The sequence below is a fragment of the Pinus tabuliformis genome, chromosome 5_1 (genome assembly GCF_031772625.1).
Source record: "Pinus tabuliformis cultivar Carrire ecotype Pingquan chromosome 5_1, CPIR1, whole genome shotgun sequence".
Lineage (NCBI taxonomy): Eukaryota > Viridiplantae > Streptophyta > Pinopsida > Pinales > Pinaceae > Pinus > Pinus tabuliformis.
In genome coordinates, this window is record NC_142305.1 from 88451894 (window position 1) to 88459870 (window position 7977).

Below are 7977 nucleotides of genomic sequence, written 5' to 3' on the forward strand. Positions count from 1 at the left end.
AAATGGAAAGAATCATAGCTACTAGGTATGGACCTCTAGTACTACCCACTCCTTTGAATTCCATGCCTACTAGAGAATATCAAAAGTATAGGCCTAAGTTCACTGGGACTGAAGGTGTTTCAGCTGAGGAACATCTTGAATCATTCTATAGCTATGCTGATAACCTAGACATTAGTGAAGATGATGTATGGATGAGAGTCTTTGTCCAAAGTATAGACGGAGAGGCTAGAAAATGGTTCAAAGAATTGACCCCAAGTTCTATAGCAGATATTGAGGCTTTAGATGATGCATTCCTAAAGCATTGGGGGGATAAGAAGGATCTACTCTACTACCACATAGAGTTTGGGAACTTAAAGAGGGAAAATGGTGAGTTGTTGTCTGATTTTAATAAGAGGTTTAACCGCATGTATAGCAAGATACCAGCTGAAGTAAAACCCACCACTACCTTCACTAAACTCACCTATGCCAGTGCCTTTGATTCTAACTTATGTCTACTGTTGAGGGAGAGACGATGTGCTACCTTGGCTGATATGCAAGATGCAACCTTGGATGTAGAATCAAACATCATGGCTGCGGAGAAGCTCAAGGAGAAGGTTGATAGAAGGAGATAGAGGGGCGAATCCTCATCATCCTCAGATCCCAAGATAGATAAAATGACCAAGACGATAGAGTCATTAGCCTTTGAAATCTCCAAATTAAAGGTTGAGCAGCACCCTGGGAAAGGAATAGTTCCTAGTACCTTTGCTCCTAGAAATCCAAATCCATATAGAAAGGCTAATGAGCAGTTGCAGATTCTGAAAAGAAGCAAAGATGCCAATGAAGACCAAAGGGTGAAGACCCCTTTCTAGAATGTAGTCATGGAAGAAGAGTAGTTTGAAGAAGATGATGAGATCCATTGTCTGGAAGACAAAGGAAGTGCCTTCTTTTTGACCTCAACTGCCTATGAAAAGTCATTATTCAATGACCATATCAGCTAAGAGTTGGATGTTGGAGACATTCTCAAAACTGATGATCAACACAGATATGATCTGAGGTCGAAGATGAATAATGCCAAGGAAACTCTTGTTCAGAGAGCTACTGTCCCTGCAATACAGCAAGCTAAAAAGCATAAATGACCGGCAATTGATTCCATCATCCTCAAAGGTCCAGCTCACGAGGTGAGAGGCCTTAACAAGCCTCCTTCTCCCTTCAGTTTTGAATCAGAAATTCAAAAGCTAAGCATACCTATACCTCTGATTGAACTAGTGAAGAATGAGTCCTTCAAGAGATCTATCCTTGAGGCCCTTGAGCCTAAAGCTAGCCAAGCCTCCATTGACTATGTAAATCTGCAAGATGACAAACCAGTTGTTGTTCTCAGCCCAATGATTGAAAATTGTGATGATAGCTCCCCATCATTCTATGTATCTTTGACTATTCATGACAAAATCCTTCATAACTGCCTTCTCGACATAGGAGCTAGCCATAATCTAATGCCCAAGGTTGTCATGGATGAGTTGGGTCTTGACATTACCAAGACTTATGATGACCTGTTTGCTTTTGACTCTAGAAAAGTGAAATGTTTGGGGTTAATCAAGGACCTTGCCATCACCTTGTCTCAGCTACCCATGAAGAGCATGATGATGGATAGTGTGGTAGTATCTGTACCCCCAAGTTTGGCATGTTGCTCTCCAGAGGTTGGATCAAGAGATTAGGTGGAACATTGCAAAATGATCTGTCCTATGCTACTGTCCTAGTTTTTGGAGGTGAGAGTAGGAGATTATACAGGGAAGCTCAGTTGGCTTATATCATCACTGATGAAAGGAATCCCACTAATCATCCCATCTACACTGTCGACATTGATTTTGGAGCATGTATTCTTCATATTGAAGAATCTTAGTTGGCCTCCACGCAGCTTAAGAAACTGGTTTTCCATATCACAGAGGAAGAAGCCCCACAAATTTGGGAAATGTTCTTTGATGGAGCTTGCTCTAAGGAAGTTTTAGGGGCAGGCGTAGTCCTTGTGTCCCCCACACAAGAATGAATTCGCTTATCTTTCAAGTTAACTTTTCAGGTCACAAATAACATAGCAGAATACGAAGCCTTGATATTGGTCCTAAACACTGCTAAAGAAATGGGCATCAAAGGTCTGAAGGTGTTTAGAAACGCAGACCTTATCATTCATCAGGTCAACAAAAATTTCCAAGCAAAGCATCCAAGGATGAAAGCATAGAGAAATGAGGTATGGGAGCTCAAGGAATCTTTTAATATTTTCAACATTTCTTACATCCCGAGAATGAAGAACCAGCTTTTTGATTCCCTTATTGTGTCTGCTAGCACATTTATTCGTCCTCTGCCTCATAAATTGACTTATGAAGTTCAGGTAAAATATAGACCATCTCTGCTTGACAATGTCAAATACTGGAAATTTTTTGAAGATGATGATGAAATTAATAAGTTTTTACAAGTCATTGATGAATTTTCTAAAATGCACATCGACCAAGAAAACGAAACCATTGAAGAATGCAACCAGTCCAAGCTAAAGGACGATATTGGTTAGGACAGCATTTTTCAGATGCCTAGTAACCATATACCCAAAGGATTGGTACCCCTAGAGAAGTTGTTTGATCATAACGATGTACCTTATAAGCCTGCCAAAAACGAAAATGAGTCTAATGTTCATAAACATAATGTAGGGAGTCCATCCCATCCAAAGTACATAAATTTGTCCACTCACTTGTCTTCTACCCAAACTTCTGAGTATTGCACCCTGATGAAACAATTTGCTAATATTTTTGCTTGGGAATATAGTGATCTTAAGACCTATGACACCAACACCATTCAGCATAAGATTCCACTTGATAATAACATCATCCCTTTTAAGCAGAAATTAAGACCTATCAGCCCTCTCTTATTGCCTTTGATTGAAAAGGAAATCAAGAAGTTGTTGGATGCCAAGATCATAGTTCCCCTAAGGTATTCAAAGTGGATAGTTAAGCTTGTGTTAGTAAGAAAGAAGAATGGAGAAATCAATTTTTTTGTTGACTTCAGGAATCTAAACAAATGCTCTAAAAAAGAAAACTACCCCCTGCCTAAGATGGAACACTTGCTGCAAAAAGTTTCAGGGCGATTTTCAGGTTACAATCAGATTGTTGTACATCCAGAAGATCAGGAAAATACTACCTTCACTACTCCTTGGGGCACTTTCATGTACTCCAAGATGCCTTTTGGACTGATGAATGTTGGGGCTACTTTTCAGAGGGCCATGGACATAGCCTTTGTGGGAGAGAAGGACAAGTTTTTCATTATTTACCTTGACGACATAACAGTCTTTTCCAACAGTCACGAGGACCATTTGCAGCATTTGAAGAAGGTGTTTCTAAAGTGCAGACGGTTTGGAATTTCTGTAAACCCAAAGAAGTCACAGTTTTCTCTAAAAGAAGGAAAATTTCTGGGACATATTTTTTCTGCTGAAGGTGTGAAGATCGATCCAGCAAGAGTTCAAGCAATTCACACATTGTCCATCCCAAGGTCAAAAAGGGACATTCAATCTTTTTTGGGTAAGATTAACTTTGTTAGGAGGTTTATTCCAAACTTTGCAGAGCTAGTGAAGCACATCACTTCCATGCTAAAGAAAGGATCAAAAATAAAATGGACAGATGGTGCAAGAAGCTCTTTTGAAGCCATCAAACAAGCTATCATGGAAGCTCTCACTCTAATCATCCCAGATTATACCAAGGAGTTTTATATCTTCTCTTTTGCCTCTTATGATACACTTGCAGCAGTTCTATTGCAGAAAAATGATGAAGGTGTAGAGCACCCTATGGCCTTTTTCAGCAAAACTCTGAGGGATGTTGAACTAAGGTATGACCTTATTGAAAAACAAGCTTATGCTCTCATAAAATTTTTAAAGGCATTCAAAATTTATATCCTGCATTCCAAAGTGATTGCATATGTACCTTTAGCCTTAGTAAAAGATGTTCTAACTCAGCCAGATATTGATGGAAAGATAGCTAAATGGATTGCAAAATTCATAGAGTTCAACATAGAGGTAAAGGACACCAATCTTGTCAAAGGCCAGGGCTTGGCTAAGCTTATGGTTGAGGAAAATTTTAGTTTGTTAGACATAAATTGCGTGGGTTCAAATTCAGGTGGTGAGCGGACAGAGGAAGCAGTAGAAGAGCAAGAGAAAAATCAGTCTTTGGTTAAAAATCTAGTCACCTGTGAATGGTATTCCAGTAAAGTTAATTTTTTGCAGAAGCTAGAAGTCCCTCCAGGGCTTAGCTCAAGTCAAGCCCAGGCCATTAAGCTCAAATCAGCCAAATTCTACATTAATGAAAACTTGCTCTATTAGAAAGACCTATCAGGAATCCTCTTGAGATGTCTAAACAAAGGACAATCTATGGAAATCATGCACCAGTTCCATTCTAGCATCTGTGGAGGGCATCATTATTGGAAAACCACGGCCCACAAGATCCTGAGAGTTGGGTATTATTGGCCTACTCTGTTCTCTGATGTCTTTTCTTTTGTGAAGTCTTATGAAAAATGTGAGAGGTTTGCAGGAAGACAACAACTAAAATCTCTGCCCTTGAAGCCAGTACACGTCAATGGTCTCTTCCAGCAGTGGGGCTTGGACTTCATAGGTGAGATCAATCCACATTCTAGTGGCCATCACAAATGGATCTTGGTAGCCACTGATTATTTCACCAAATAGATTGAGGTCGTACCCACTAAAAATGTTAATCATTGGGTTATCATAAAGTTCTTGAATGAGAATATTTTCACTAGATTTGGTTGCCCAACCAAACTAGTCATTGATAATGCAGTAGCTTTCAGGGCAGGAGAATTGGTGGACATGTGTGAATCCATGGGAATTCAATTGGTGCATTCTACCTCATATTATACTCAAGGAAATGGCCTAGTAGAATCATCTAACAAGAGTCTTGTAAGAATAATCAAAAAACTATTGGAGGACAAGAAAAAGAACTGGGATTCCAAGTTGAAGTTTGCACTATGGGTTGATAGAGTTACCAACAAGAATTCCATAGGAAATTCTCCAATTAAGCTGGTTTATGGCATTGATGTTGTTTTTCCTATCCAGTTGATTCTCCTTGTGGCCAAAGTCTTGCAAAAAGAACAGGATGAAGAGAATGATATAGCGAGGAGAATGAGTAACTTGGTTGAATTACAGTAGATCAGAGAACAACTGGTTGAGAAGTCAAGAATTCATCAAAAGAAGATCAAAGAAACCTTTGATAGAAAGGAAAAAATGGACAGTTTTCAGGTTGGTGACTGGGTTCTCAAATGGAATGCATTGAAGGAAAAGAAGGGAAACCATGGTAAATTTGATGTCTTATTGATGGGACCATTTTTCATTGCTCAAGTTCAGACAAACAATACTTTCATTCTGCACAATTTGGAGGGGGAAGGTGTTTTTGATGGCCCAGTCAATGGGCGGTTTTTGAAACTTTACTTCATATGATGCTTTAAGGCCTTAATATTGTAATAGATTTTTTCAATTTTTGTTTTCTATGCAAATAAACTCCATGGCCAATGGAACACTAGGAGATAAGTTTGTTTTGGTTTTTACTAGAAAGGCAATAGTATGCAGTCCTTGAAACCTCACAGGGAGGCTTTCATCCCCAAAAGGAGCCAGTGTTAGCCTTGTTGGCATGTGGTCCAAAATGGATCCAAAACACTCTCTAAGTCTTCGAAACCTTCTAAAAAATCATTCAAAAGATCAAAAAACTGCATGAGAAGAGCCCTTAGAATGGCGGAAAAATACTATCGGGAGGCAAAAACCCAACGAAACAGAGAAAAACAGAGCTATCGGTGGTGGCAATAGTGAATGCACAGGAGCCGTCGGATTTGGCCAATCAACGGTCCAGATCCAGTTAGCAGATCGCAATTGGCAGTGGCAATCAGCGGATATCGGCGCAAGCTATGTGGAACTTGCAATGGCGATCGACGGATTCAACGTGGACCATCGATCAAGCATACAGATCGGCGGCCCACATTACATCGCAAAATCACAATCGGCCAACACAACAGAGCACTCACCAAATGGCCTGGGGTTATCATGATATGCAATTGTAATCAATCGCATCGGAGCTTCACAGAGGAGTGGTGCTTATACCTATATAGATGTCCGATGCAATAAACCAGACTCGTAAGGGTTCCTTAAAGCTACTGTATATTATGTCAAATCCGCCATAAGCCATTTTTACGTTGTTTTCACGATTTTTAACGTATTTTAAAAATACAAAGGACCAAGGCCGAAGCGACTTGCGATAGCGATGATGACGGACCCGATAGAGGAATAGACCATATTTAAGGACTTTTGAAATCCGAATCAACAATTTTTTGATGGAATTTCATAGTGTTGCAACGTTTCTTTGTGTAAAATAGAAAACGATCGTTTTTGGCATTCCAAAGGATTCCAAAGGCCCGAGGCCCTCTTACGTTGCAAAATAGGTGGCCACCTCCCCTTTATCTATTATGAAATGATTTTGTAATGCTAGAAGAGGGATTTGAGTGGACAGAGACCGGGAGACAGAAATCCGAAAGAGGGAAAAACAATAACGCAACACAACTGAACCAACAAAAATGGTCATGGAGCATCGCCAGCACAAGGGAGCTACCCGACAATGCGGAAAAATTACCAGAATGTGGTTACTCTGTTTTTAGAAAAAGAAAACTATGATCCCATGCATGTCTAGTCATGGCATCAAGTCGTTAAAAAGACAGAGAGGATAGATTAAGACCTCTCGAGCCTCAGAGGGTTCGAGAGCATTGTAAAAGGCCTATAAAAGGTTGAAAGTTCATAGGATCAAGGGTTCAACTTTTGGAGACTATGGAGACTCTGCTCCTCTCAGTGTCTCATATTCATTCCAACAATATAAGCTTCTTTTGTTGTTACATGTTCAATTCTCATTTTCTCCTCTGTTCTAAGCTTGCACTTGAATAGGTTATTCATGTTTTTTTCTGTGCCTAATGCCAAATAACTATCATCTTATCTCTACGTTGATAAACTAGATCTGCAAGCTTCATTTACTTTCTGTAGCTAGCCATTCATATGTGTTTATGTATGCATCTACTGCTACAGTCAGTATTCTCCATCTATCCATTGAATCTATAAACTATTGAGCATTAGTGGTCTAAAGCCTTGTAAAGCTAAGGGTGTTCATGCATGTCTTGAGTGAAAACAGAGTTGAAACAGTCATCTGACTTGATCCTAACCCTAATCCATTCCAATAATTCAGAGAACGATATTGAAGATTTATATGTTACCAGGCATCTCCAAGCTACAACCTAGGAGAGATTCCTGGAGTGCTAACAGGTACTACATTGTTTATTTCTTGTTGTTATATGTTTTGCATTGCATATGATCTCTTTGCTTTCTTATTTTGTCATTGCATATCTAAATTGTAAAAAACCATATCTTGTTGTTAGGGTCACTTGTCACCAGTAACTTAAGTGAAATATTTTTGGTACACTTTTTTGAAATATTTACGCTAACAACTCCTGCTATAATGAACCCCATAAATGAAATAGGAAATTCAACTATGCATTTTGTAATAACAAGTTACGCCACAATAGAGAAATGGTCACAACATAATAAAAGGAATTTTAGCACCTCTATGCTAAAATATGTATTATTTCTCATGGAATATAATCATGAATATGGGAACTTTAGTTTTCATGAAGAAACGTCTCTAATGTTACATGATTTTTTATCATGCCAACAGGGGCAACAATTTTATATGTCAATGATGTATGTTTTGATTTTTCTTTAGATAGTTGTGAAATAAGTTAAGACCAATGGAAATACTAGATCTTACAATAAATTATTGTTCAAAACATATAGGGAAGACACTCGTACCCTTGGTAATCTAGTTTCTTATGTAAACATTTCCTTCTTGGCTCAATTTTTTCCCAGTAAGCAAATGCAAATGTTGAAAGTTTATATTGTTCCTATAGAGGGCATTCCAAAATCAGCTT